This window comes from Mobula birostris, chromosome 4 (assembly GCF_030028105.1).
Source record: "Mobula birostris isolate sMobBir1 chromosome 4, sMobBir1.hap1, whole genome shotgun sequence".
NCBI classification, from domain to species: Eukaryota; Metazoa; Chordata; class Chondrichthyes; order Myliobatiformes; family Myliobatidae; genus Mobula; species Mobula birostris.
In genome coordinates, this window is record NC_092373.1 from 191739198 (window position 1) to 191753549 (window position 14352).

The 14352-nt window shown below is 42.0% G+C and overlaps 1 pseudogene; it reads right to left on the reverse strand.

The window, feature by feature from the left end:
- Window positions 1-12292: 12292 nt before the first annotated feature.
- LOC140197095 (N-acetyllactosaminide beta-1,3-N-acetylglucosaminyltransferase 4-like) lies at window positions 12293-13853 on the reverse strand (annotated as a pseudogene).
- Between the last annotated feature and the right edge of the window lie 499 nt (window positions 13854-14352).

The following is a 14352-nucleotide window of genomic DNA, read 5'->3' on the forward strand; positions in this document are numbered from 1 at the left end:
CAAATGGAGAAACGTTCAAAATGTTAATGAGAGAGGAGAGAGAGATAACGAAAAGAGACACCAGTCTGAGTATTGACAGACCAGTTGCTTTGAACCTGAACTGTTTGAAGTTTGATGGACAGGCGATACCCCTGCAGGGGGATAAAAAGAACAGGTTCGCTAAGGCATGACACACACCACGAGATCATGAGATAACGAGACCCTGGAAGAGCGGTGTGCCCCCACAAGTTGGTGGGAGTTTGGAGGTCTGGTCGCGGGAACCGACCATAGATGCACAGGGTGAAAAGGTACGATCGGCGGGAACCTGGTGTGTGTGTCCGCCCTTGCCTGGGTGCCGGGTTCACCGCGGAAGAACGGTCGTATCCGGAACGGAAGGGTCACAGTCAGTGACCACAGAAGACATTAAAAGGGTTCGCCCGAAAGCTAACTGCTAACAAAGGTCTGTCTGAATCAGATTTTCATATTATCTCTCTCCAATGGCACCACAGCGATTACTGCGAACTGTACTGAACTGAACTGAACTCTGCGTCACTTGAGACTGATCATTTTACCCCTAGACTGCGATAGAGCTTGATTGATTCCTATTACCCTAGTTCTGTGTACATGTGTGTTTTATCATTGCTAACCTGTTGCATTTATATCCATACGATTAGAGTATTGTGTTACTTATTTCTTTAATAAAACTTTATTAGTTTCTGTTAACCAGACTCCAACTAAGTGGTCCATTTCTGCTGGTTTGGCAACCCAGTTACGGGGTACGTAACATTACAAATATAAAACACAAAATAATTGATTACATAAGTATTCACCCCCTTCAAGTCAGTATTTAGTAGATGCACCTTTGGCAGCAATTACATCCTTAAGTCTGTGGGGATAGGTCTCTATCAGCTTTGCACATCTGGACACTGCAATTTTTCCTCATTCTTCTTTACAAAACTGCTCAAACTCTGTCAGATTGCATGGGGTGGGGGGAGGAATCATGAGTGAACAGCCTTTTCCAAGTCCAGCCACAAATTCTCAATTGGATTGAGATCTGGACCCGATCTGCACTCCAGAACATTAACTTTGTTTTTTTTAAAACCATTCCTGTGTAGCTTTGGCTTTATGCTTGGGGTCATTGTCTTGCTGGAAAACAAATCTTCTCCCAAATTGGAGTTCTCTTGCAGACTGGATTAGGTTTTCCTCCAGGATTTCCCTGTATTTTTTCTGCATTAATTTTACCCTGTACCTTCACAAGCCTTCCAGGGCCTGCTGCAGTGAAACATCCCCACAACATGATGCAGCCACCACCACGATTCACAGTAGGGATGGTGTCCTTTTGATGTTATGCGGTGTTTGGTCTGATGGCCAAGAAGCTTAACTTTGGTTTCATCAGACCACAGAACCCTCTTCCTGCTGGCTAACTCACTGAGATTTCACGTGAGTTATTTTCAACAGTGGCTTTCTGTTTGCCACTCTCCCATAAAGCTGTGTCTGGCGAAGCATCTGCACGACCGCTGTTGCATGCGAAGTCTCTCCCAGCTCAGCCACTGAAGCTTGTAACTCCCCAGAGTTGTCAAAGGTCTCTTGGTGATCTCCCTCTCTAGTCCCCTGCTTACACGGTCACTCAGTTTTTGAGGATGGCCTGCTGTTGGCAGATTTACAGCTGTACCGTATTCTTTCCATTTCTTGATGAGTGACGTAACTGTACACCAGGGGAACATCAATTTCTCAAACTTCCAGTAACGCCCCCACCCCCACCCCCCCTTCCGGGGGGGTGGGGGTAGGGGAGTGAATACTTTTTTATAACCACTGTAAATTGACATGACCTTGAGATTTTCTCATCTGCATCATCCATATGTAAGACAATGGAGCTGTCTCAACTGGCCTACATCAAATCAGATGTCTTCAGTGAAGTTAGTTTTGTATCATTGTGACAGCAATCCTGGATGGTCCCAAACCAGATTGATTAATTTGTCCATGTTCCACTGTACCTAGTAAAGTGACTACTGAGTGTACCACCATAGAATAAACAACATAGCCATGCTGACCCAGATGTCTACCTGATCTAGTCTCATTTGTTTGTCTTCGGCTTATATCCCTTTATAGCAGAAAAATGCAAGGATCCTGACAGAGATTTTTTATAAACACAAGAAATCCAAAGCAACATTATCAAAATGCTGGAGGAACTCAGCAGGTCAGGCAGCATCATTTCAACGTTTCAGGCCGAGGTCCTTCTTCGGGACTGGAAAGGAAGGGGAAGACACCAGAATAAAAAGATGGGCAGAGGGGAAGGAGGAAGCCTAGAAGGTGATAGGTGAAGCCAGGCGGGTGGGAAAGGACAAGGGCTGGAGGGGAATGAATCCGGTCGGAGAGGAGAGTGAACCACAGGGGAAATGGAAGGAGGAGGGGCACCGGTAGAGCTGATAGTCATGAGAAGAGACCAGAGGCCAGAGTGGAGAATAGAAGAATTGTGGAGGAGCAGGGGTTTTTTTATATATCAGATGAAGAAATTGATGTTCATGCCATCAGGTTGGAGGCCACCCAGACGGAATATAAGGGGTTGTTCCTCCAGCCTGAGGGTGGCACAATAGGCCTATAGATTGTCCGCAAAGCCTTTGATAATGTCCCAGAGAGTAGGTTGGTATGTAAGGTAAGATCACTTGGGACCAAACAAAACATTGTCAAGTTTGCTGATGACATAAGTAGGAGTGTAGTAAGAATGCAAAATTCAGTTTTTATGAAGTGGAGTGTAGTAAGAATGCAGAAATTCAGTTTTTATGAAGTGGATTTTCTCTGATTGTACTCAAGAAGTGCTATGGGCCCTTTGCCCTTAAGTAAGGGCATGCAGACAACAAAGGGCCCATAGCACTTCTTGAGTACAATCAGAGAAAATCCACTTCATAAAAACTGAATTTCTGAGAAATTTAATTGATGAGAAATTGGGAAGTGTTCATATTCAAGGAGATCAAACATAGGTTGTTTTCGCTGGAGCTGAGGGGAGATCTGATAGAGCATTATAAGATCATGAGAAGCATAATGGTCCTAGGCATGACTCCAAACTGCAACCAGTGTTGAGGCTCTGATTGGGGGCTTTCAGAGCTTTGGGGAAAGTGGAGTTACCCCTTAGTCATTCATTGCTCCCAGGGCCGCTCTGACCCGGAACGGTAGCACCCGCAAGGGTTCCTGCTCAGGATATGAGCAAAGGCCAACAGCAGATCCGGCAGGCTCAGTAACTGAACTTATGACAGAGAAGGTGGATGAGCTAGGACTTCAAATGTCAACGGCTATAGTACCGGCGGATGAACATTCAAGAAGAGAAATGGTGATTTCTTTAGTTCGTCCAACGGCAGGCAATAGCAAACCACTGTTGCTAGATACTAGGTTTCCTAGAATCTATTTGCTAAGAAAACCATGGTCAAACTCACAAAATGTATCACACAACTACAGCGTCAAGAGGATCTTCAAGACAATTCTGAAGATGCTTCGCTCTGTGGGATTGATTCTGGTCAGCAAGGGATCCCTGACCATTATCAAGCTACTGCTCATAATATTCAAGTAACACAAAAGAAAATTATTGCCATTTGGAATGTAAGAACCCTATATCAAGCAGAAAGATTGGACAATGTGATAAATGAAATGGAAAGACTAAAGATCCATCATGGGAATTAGTGAAGTTCGTTGGATAGGTGCTGGAACATGTAAGAATAGAAATAAAACACTAATTTATTCTTCTAGAACATCCCATACTAATGGAGTAGGAATTCTTATGGATGAAAACATGGCAAAAAATGTCTTAGGACATTGGGCAATATCAGAAAGAGTGCTCCTTGTTAGATTCAGAGGACAACCATTTGATTTAGCAATTACACAGGTATATGCACCAACAATGGATGGAACAAATGAGGATATAGATAAATTCTATGAAGAGCTTGAACAAGCAAAGAATGAATGTAAATCTCAAGATATTGTTATTGTCATGGGAGATCAAAATGCTAAAGTAGGACAAGATGCTTATGGAAATACCATAGGAAAATTTGGACTAGGGAAAGAAATGAAAGAGGTGAGAAATGGGTAGAATATGTGCAAGATGAATAATCAGGTCATTGTGAATACCAACTTTAAAAGCCATCCAAGACGCTTATGAACCTGGAAAAGTCCAGGTGATAACACTAGAAATCAAATTGACTTTATTACTATAAACCAAAGATTTAGAAACCCAGTGACTCAATGCAAAACATATCCAGGTGCAGACTGTAATAGTGACCATAACCCAGTAGTATGTCATGTAAAAGTAAAACTTTAAAAAAAAATTAAAGAAGCAAAAAACTGAATAATCCCTTGATTACTTGCAATTAATTAAAAAAGATAACTTAAGACAAAAATTTACAGTTGAAGTAAGGAATAGATTTCAAAGTCTAGAAATAGAATCTGTTGAAGGTGATAGCAATCATGTAGAAATGAAATTTAACTCTCTAAAGGGTGCCTTGGTAGAATCAGCAATGTCAGTGATTCCTAAAAAAGAAAAAAACACAAAGAATAAATGGATGACAGATGAAATCAAAAATCTAATGGAAGAAAGGAGACAGAAGAAAGCAAATCCTATAGAATATAAATCCTTCGATAAAAAAGTTAAAAGCTTATGTCAAAAAGCCAAAGAAGAATGATTAAACCAGGAATGTGAGCAAATAGAAAGAATCCCTATTACTGATCCAAAATGGTTACATCAACAAATCAAGAATATTACTGGTAAAAAGCTCCTCTGTTCTTCAGGTGGATGTTTAAAAGCAAAGGACGGTAGAATTATCATGGAAAAAGATGAGATTATGAACAGGTGGACTGAGTACATTCAGGAACTGTTTGAAGACAATCGAGGCGAAAAACCAGAAATTAAGAAAAACATTGAAGCTCCAAGTATTTTAAAATCTGAAGTTCGTAATACAATAAATAAGATGAAGAAAGGAAAGGCAGCAGGTCCTGATGAATTAGTAATAGAACAAAATATCGCCCTTGAAGATTATGGAATTGAAAAACTTACTGATTTAATCAATGACATTTGTGAAACTGGAATAATACCAGAAGAGATGAAAAAATCAGTATTTATCACTCTTTCTAAGAAACCTGGAGCAATAGAATGTGAATTATATAGGACCATAAGTTTAATGAGTCATATCACCAAGATACTTCTAAGAATTTTGATGACAAGAGCTAAAAGTAAGATATAAGGTGAAATAGGTAAAGAACAATGTGGTTTTGTAAAAGACAAAGGTACAAGAAACACAGTATAAAACTTAATTGATATAGTTGTTGAAGAAAGTGCAAAATGGGTCTTTCCTTCAATTGCAAAAAGACAGAATGTATGGTGATATGCAAAAAGAAGGAGGGTCCTATCTGCAGACTGAGAATAAATGGGGAAGACATAAAACAAGTACAGAACTTTTGCTGCTTAGGAAGCTGGGTGATATCAGATGGCAGGTGCGACATGGACATCAAAAGAAGAATAGGGATGGCAAAAGACACCTTTATGAGAATGAGGAGTATACTGACCAATACTAAAAACTAGACATGACAACCCGCCTCAGAGTACTGAAATGTTACGTTTATCCAGTTATGTTATATGGCTCAGAATGTTGGACAATATCTAGTAACATGAGGAAACGATTTGTGGCAGCAGAGATGTAGTTTTTGAGGAGGATGCAAAGAATATCATGGACGAAACGAATATCTAATGAGGATGTCATAAACAGAGCAAACACAAAAAGAGAAATACTGTATGAGGTCATGAAAAGGCAACGTAACTTCATTGGACATGTGACTAGGAAAGAGGAGTTACAATGCATGGTAATTATGGGAAAGATTGAAGGGAAGAAAGCAAGAGAAAGACAAAGACAAATGATGATGGAGACAGCAGCCAGAGAACTGGAAATGAATACCAATGAATTGATCCACTTGACAAAGCTCAAACTGGGCACGGCACCTGATGATAATGATGATGAGAAGCATAGATAGAGCAGACAGCAAGTATCTTTTTCCCAGGATTGAAATGTCTAATACCAGAGGGCGTGCATTTAAGGTGAGAAGCGGTAATTTCAAAGGAGATGTGAGGGTGAAGTTTTTTTACACAGAGTGGTGAGTGCCTGGAATGCACTGCCTGGGGAGGTGGTGGAGGCAAATATATTAGGGACATTTAGGAGACGTACTTTAGATAGGCACCTAAGTGTGAGGAAAATGGAGAGATACGGACATTGTGTAGGCTAGGCATAAGGGATTAGCTTAGTTGGCCATCTGAATACCAGCTTAATTGACTTGACACAACATTATGCACTGAAAGGCTATACTGTTCTATGATATATGAGATCTGGGAGTCTGTTACCAAAATCAGACAAGCAGACACAGCAGGCAATTAGGAAGGTAAGTGGTACATTAGCCTTCATTGCTTGATGCTTCATTACAAGAGTAAAGTTGTCCTGCTACAGTTATGTAAGGTCCTATGAGTCCACACTAGAGTATTGTAATGTTTTGATCTCTTGGACTAAAAAAAAGAATATACTTGCTACCAAGAGATGTGCAGTGAAAATTCTCCTGATGCATTCCTGGATGCTGGTTCTAAATTCTCTGGATTTTAGAAGAATGGGTGGTGACCTCATCGTATTGGATAAAATTTTAGAAGTTGTACTAAAGCAATGATAAAGATTGGCTTTATTTGTCACATGTGCAACAAAACATACAGTGAAATGCATCATTTGCATCAAGGACCAACACAGTCTGAGATGGTCTGGGGGCAGCCCACAAGTGTAACCATGTTTCCAGCACCAACACAGCATACCCACAACTTACTAACCCTACCCGCACGTCGTTGGAATATGGGAGGAAAGCAGAGCACCTGGAGGAAACCCACGCAGTCACGAGGAGAGTATACAAACTCCGTAGAGACAGCAGCAGAAATTGAACAGTGATCTTACAGCTGACACTGTAGAATGTTACAGTTACCACTCTGCTTCTGCGCCGCTCTCTTCAATGTGAAGAGGATGTTACCGCAAGTGCAAGAGCCTAGGGATTTCAGCGGTAACTGAAAGGGCAGACCTAGTAGGGTTCAAATGAGCAGAAATCTCTTCCCTTGAAGGGTAATGTATCTTTGGAACTCTTTAAATCTGAAACCCTTGGATGTTCAGTTATTAAATGGATTCAAAGCTGAGATCAATAGGTCTCTAGACAGTAAAAGGATTGTGGGATTTATGGGTAAATCAGGAAATTGGTATTATGTCAGATATTCACCTGTAAATCACAGAGCAGGCTCAAAAAATCAAAAGGATTTTGCTTTGCCTTTTTATGTGCCTCCTACATAACCATTTAATCAACTCAAATGTTTAAATATTATTCTGCTTTTTCAACTAAAGCAAATAACAAGCATACTGTAAAATAATGAAACCTTTACTTCATGTAAGGGGGTTTCGATTTTTATGTTACTGCGGAGGCTAATTAAAATGGCGTTTTTGTTATGTTCATCTGGGGAATGCGGCTTTGTTGTGCTTTAACGCTGAGAAAGTTTGCGCTAGCAGCTTATTGTGGTTTAGAGGGTGATAAGAAAGTGCTATTAACCAATTGGGATAGTTGTTATGGTTTTGGTGTATTTGAAGATACTGTATGCGCGGGGTTTTGGGGCAGAAGGCGGGAGACCGAGACAGAGGATGGACCAGGTGCTGTGAGTCCGCTAACGGGGTCGGACCCCGAGCGGGACGTTCGGCGAGGAGACGGAGACGGAGATGGACTCGTGTGGAGCGTCTGGTCGACCACCGTTGTTGGTCCCAGGCGGCCGGTCGAGGTGGTCCGAGGGGTCACAGGGTGAAGAAGAAGGTCCTTGAGCTCCAACGGTTTTGTGCACGAAGAGATTGAACTTTGATAAGTGTGGCGCCTTTTATTTTCCTTTTATATTTTATTCTCTTTTAATTATATAGTTCCAGTAATATCTATAAACTGTAAATCATTTAATTGCATCTGGTGTATTGTCTGTTATTTGGGCGGGGTGGGGTACCTCACATAGCATCCACACAAACGAATTACCTAGTTTGGCGGGGCCGAGGCTGTTTCCCTAGACGACAGCGAGCCGAGCGACCCTGAGGGTGGCCTTCAGCCTCCTGCAGTCGAGACGTCAGCTTCTTCGGGGACTCCTTCAACTCTCACCACAGCCTCAGCCCTTCAATCCAAAATGTTGTGCCAGGCTGATTAAATGAGTAATCAAATGCACAACGAAACTAATCCTTCTGCCTACCCAATGTCTGTGTCTTTCCGTTTCTTGTACGTTCATGTGCCTTTTAAAGAGCCTCTTCAAAGCCTCTATTGTACTTGGCTCCCCGCCACCACCCCAGGCAGTGTACTCCAGGCACCCACCACTTAGTGTACAAACTCGCCCTGCCCATCTCCTTTGACTGGATCCCTCTCACCTTATATGCATGCCCTCTGGTGGTAGACATTTCAATCCTGGGGGACAAAATACAGTACATTGGCTGCCTATTTTCTCTTTGCCTCTCGTAATGTTATCAAGCCTGTCAGGTTTCCCTTCAGCCTCCACCACTTCAGAAAAACAACCCGAGTTTGCCCAATCTCTTGCTGTCTAATCCAGGCAGCATCCTGGTAAACCTCTTCTGCACCCTCTCCAACACCTCGACATCCTTCCTAAAATGGGGTGGCTAGTACTGTTTGCAATATTGCAGATGCGGCCTAGCTAAAATTTTGTAAAACTGGAAAATAACTTCAAGACTCCTGAATTCAGTTCCTTGACTAATACAGACAAGAGTGCTCTATGCCTCCCTCTCAATCTGAAGCCCCTTTCAGACAGCTATTGACTTGGTTCCTGAGATCCCTCTGCACATCAGCACTGGTAAGGGTCTTGCCATTAACATTGTACTGACTCTTTACTTGCGATGGTATTGGATTTGCTGACCATGAAGTTCTAAACTCAGGTGAAGACCTTAAGCCCTATTGGGTATAAATAGCCTCAAGTACTTTCATGAAAGGGAGATAATACTATAACTACCCAATCTTCAAAAACAAGTTTACTTCCCTGTTTATTCTCCATGGTGAGTTTAGCTGCCAATACCCACTATTTGAGCAGTGGGTCCCTCCTCCCTACTAAGGAGAAGATACTTCCAGCTAATTTGATTCCGATCAATCGGTTTAATGATTATTATAGAATGTCTCTCTGGTGATTCCTTCTCCTTCCCCTTTTCCCAACCATGACTCCACTCTCCCTGCCCATAGAACCATAGAAACCATAGAAACTACAGCACAGAAACAGGCCTTTTGGCCCTTCTTGTCTGTGCCGGACCATTTTCTGCCTAGTCCCACTGACCTGCACACAGACCATATCCCTCCATACACCTCCCATCCATGTACCTGTCCAATTTATTTTAAATGTTAAAAAAGAACCCACATTTACCACCTCGTCTGGCAGCTCATTCCATACTCCCACCACTCTCTGTGTGAAGAAGCCCCCCCTAATGTTCCCTTTAAACTTTTCCCCCCTCACACTTAACCCATGTCCTCTGGTGTTTTTCTCCCCTTGCCTCAGTGGAAAAAGCCTGCTTGCATTCACTCTATCTACACCCATCATAATTTTATATACCTCTATCAAATCTCCCCTCATTCTTCTACGTTCCAGGGAAGAAAGTCCTAACCTATTCAACCTTTCTCTGTAACTGAATTTCTCAAGTCCCGGCAACATCCTTGTAAACCTTCTCTGCACTCTTTCAACCTTATTTATATCCTTCCTGTAATTTGGTGACCAAAACTGAACACAATACTCCAGATTCGGCCTCACCAATGCCTTATACAACCTCATTTCCCACTCTCAATGCCCATTTCCCACTCTCAGGCTAAGGCTTTTAGTTCCTCCTTCTCAAATTTCAAAGTGAACTCAATTATATTGTGATTACTGTTCTTTAAGGGTTCCTTAACCTTAAACTCTCTTATCACCCCTGGATCATTGCACCACACCCAATCCAACACAGCCGATCCCTTAGTAGACCCAACAATAAGCTGTTCTAAAAAGCCATCCCTTAGCCATTCTACAAATTCTCTCTCTTGAGGTCAAGTACTGGCCTGGTTTTCCCAATCCATTTTCATGTTAAAATCCCCGATGATTATCATGACGTTGCCCTTCTGTGGCACCTTTTCTATGTCCTGCTGTAATTTAATCCACAACCTGGCTGCTGTTTGGAGGCCTGTAGACAACTGCCATTAGTGTCCTTTTACCCTTGCCATCTCTTAACTCAACACATAGAGACTCTACGCCTTCTGATCCTATGTCATCGCTTTCCAATGATTTACTATTTCTTGTACATAGAGCCACATCACCCCTCTGCCTACTAACCTATCTTTCCGATACATCGTATATCATTGGATGTTCAGCTCCCAAAGGCAGTCATCCTTTTCCCACGTTTCAGAGATAGCTACAATGTCGTACTTGCCACTCTGTAGCTGAATTTCAAGATTGTCCATTTTATTTCTTATGCTGCATGCATTCAAACATAACACTCTCAGTCCGGTATTTGTTGCTTTCTATTTTAACTGTACTAGGCCTCTATTGCCCTGTATCTCATCTCACTGGCTGTGATTATGCCTCATCTCCTGCTTATCCTCCCTATCATCTCTGTTGCACGCTATCTTTGATTTATTTCTGTTTTCCCCTTCCTCAGCCCTATCACTCCGGTTCCCATCCCCCCACCAAATTAGTTTAAACCCTCCCTAACAACTCTATTAAACCTACCCGCCAGGATATTGGACCCCTTTGAGTTCAGGTGTAACCCGTCCTTTTTGTACAGGTCGTACCTCCCCCCAGAAGAGGCCCCAATGGTCCAGGAATCTAAAGCCCTGCCCCCTACACTAGTCTCTCAGACACGCATTAATATGCTTGATCATGCAATACTTGCACTTGCTAGCACATGGCACAGGCAGCAATCCTGAGATTACTACCCTGGAGGTCCTGCTTTTCAGATTCCGACCTAACTCCCTGAATTCTCTCTTCAGGACCTCCTCCCTTTTTCTACCTATGTCATTGGTACCAACGTGTACCAAGACTTCTAGCTGTTCACCCTCTCCCTTCAAAATACTGTGCACCTGATCCGAGACATCCCGTGTCAGAATTTAAAAGAGTCAATACTACATCTGTAAACAAATGTAAATTTCAAACAGGTCGGCTGGTATAATGCTTTTGTGGCCTTGGTTAATGTGAGAGGAGAAAGAAATTTAAGACTTCATTCTCTAGGGTGTAGAAGAATGAGGGGAGATTTGATGGAGGTATATAAAATTATGAGGGATATAGATAGAGTAAATGCTAAATGCAAGCAGGCTTTTTCCACTGAGGTTGGGTGAGACTAGAACTAGAGGTTATGGATTAAAGGTGAAAGCTGAAATGTTTAAGGGGAACATTAGGGGGACTTCTTCACTCAGAGGGTGGTGAGTGTGTGGAACGAGCCTCCAACGGAAGTGGTGGATGCTTCGCTGGAGGAATGGTGGATTTCAACGTTTGAGTGAATTTTGGATAAGTACATGAATAGAAGGAGAGCAGGTTGATGAAACGAGGCCGAATAATAGTTCAGCATGGACTAGAGGGGCTAAAAGGCATGTTTCTGTGTTGTAGTGTTCTATGACTCCATGACTTTAAATACAAATGTTATATTTCTGTTCGTTTACATATTAATTTCCCCTTGAAATCAGAAAACAAATGATTTGAATTAAATTCAACCATTCTCCAGTATTATACACCCACAGGCACCATTATTAGGTATAGAAGGTATGTATGTTTGTGGTCTTCTGCTGTTGTAGCCCATCTAATGCAAGGTTTCATGTGTTGTGCATTCAGAGAAGCTCTTCTGCACACCACTGTTGTAAGGCGTGGCTATCCAAGTTACTGCCACCTGCCTGTCAGCTTGAACCAGCCTGAACGTTCTCCTCTGATTTCTCTCATTTACGTGGCATTTTTACCCACAGACCTGCCACTCACTGGACATTTTTTTGTTTTTCTCGCCATTCTCTGTAAAGTCGAGAGATTGTTGTGTGTGAAAAACCCAGGGGATCAGCAGTTTCTGAGATACTCAAACCACCCTGTCTGTCACTGATGATCATTCCATCGTCAAAGCTACTTTGAAAACATTTCTTCCCCATTCTGATGTTGGATCTGAACAACAACTGAATCTCTTGACCATGTCTGCATGCTTTTATGCATTGAGTTGCTACCTCGTGATTGGCTGAATAGATATTTGCATTATCAAGCAGGTGAACAGGTGTGCCTAATAAAGTAATGGCTGAGTGTACATTAAACTTTCGATGAATGAATGCACTGCTTCACTGCGTCATTCAGCAGGCTCCAAATCAGCCACAACTCATTGGGCGTCACTCTGTGAATGACCATTAGTATTTTCTAAATGCACGGATCATATGATAGACAGATAGATAGATAGATAGAAATACTTTATTGATCCCAAGGGAAACTGGGTTTCGTTACAGCCTCACCAACCAGTATATGGAGTATTTCCAAATGTCCGGAAGCCTTTGTGAGAGACCACTTCAATTTTGGCCCTCTGGGCACAAATTCCCACAAAATCATCATCCATGGTAATTTTTTACATTCTACTTGGTCTTGTTTTAAAATTCAACCCTTTTGGATAAATTTAAGAGTCTTATTGGAACAAATTACTGGAATTCAACTTCCACATAACCCTGTATTATTTCTATTAGGTGATATTGAAGGGATTAAACCGAAACTTAAATTGAATAAATATCAGAAAGAATTTATAAAAATTGCATTGGCAGTAGCTAAGAAGACTATAGCAGTTACTTGGAAATCTGATTCGTATTTAAGTATGGATCGTTGGAATAATGAAATGGCTAGTTCTATTCCACTCGAAAAAATTACTTATAATTTAAGAGATAAATATGTGACATTTTTGAATATTTGGCGCCCTTATTTACAAAAGATAGGATGGCATATTTAAGTGCTCAGAAAAAGATCTTGGTCCCTTGGGGAAAGTAACGAATAATTATACCAAGTTTATTTTGAATCCCATGGAGCATGTGGAAACCTTCCAACACCCAGGCGGCTCTTCTTTTTTTTCTCTTCTTCCTTTTAGGTAGGACTATATATGGGGGCGGGGGTTAAGGGGAGGGGGGAGGGTAGATTTTATCTTTCATGTATTCTTTTTGAAAACTTAATAAAAATTATATTATATAAAAAAAAAGTCCTTCATAGGGAAGAGCTCCTCGTACTTGGATGCATCATATAGTTTCTGAATTGACGTTCTGGACAACAGGTAACCACCCCCACTGGCATAGGGAGGATAAGGTTTATTCCCGTAAAGAGATAGGGGGATGTAGTATTTACTAGAAACAACCCTAACTGGATACCAGTTCCTGAAAACATCTCCAACATAAAGGTCCTGGGAAGCATTAAACTCCTTCAGATATTCAACAATATTTTCCACATTAACAAACGTGTCGTCATCCCCCCTCAGGACAAATTTCACAGCCTGGCATTCCTCGGTGAACCGCTTCCAGAGGAGTGTCTCCTTCAGGGTGACGTTGAAGAAGGACTCGTGAAAGCTCTGCTGGATTATTTCGCCATGCTCCTTGTTCTCCTGATCCACCAGTGACTGAACAGCCTGTGAATGGATACGGCTCTCCATCCACCCCAGAAGGAAGACACAGTGGACTAAGAACCAGTCCACTCTTCTCTCTTGTCCCCATGTGCTACGGATGGAAGCACGATGGTCAGCATTCCCTGCCAAAGACTTGATGACCAGCAACAGGAAAATATCCTTCTGGTTGCACACCTTGGCCTTATGGATACTCGGGAAGTCCGTGCAATGTGGGTACGCCATGAAGTCCTTATAGATCGACATGAGATTGGCAGTCAGATTTTTGACATGTCCAGTTTGGAAGGCAAGGAGCTGCAGTCACCTCCACTCTGCATGGGTGCGTGGTCACATTGACAGAAGTCTTTTGCTGTGGCGTTGGTTTAGAGTACGACACCATCTTCTGGAGATAAGATAGAAACCTAACCTTCCTCGCGCTGACTCCGATGCAGAAGGTGAAACCCACAATTAGTGCAATTGAAAATATCAACACAACTTGCAGACCACGGATCAACATGGCATTGGTGACAGCTGCATGTTGGGGTGGGAGGGGACAAAAGAGAAAATTAGTGAATTCTACATACTGTATCTACTGTTGAAAGTATCCTGACTGATAGCCTTGTGATTTGGTACAGCAATTCAAATGCACATTAGCTTAAGAAGCTTTAGTGAGTAATGAACTCTACCCAATACCTCACAGTCACATTGCTGGCCCACCTCTCATTGGTCGAATCTACAGGAGGCA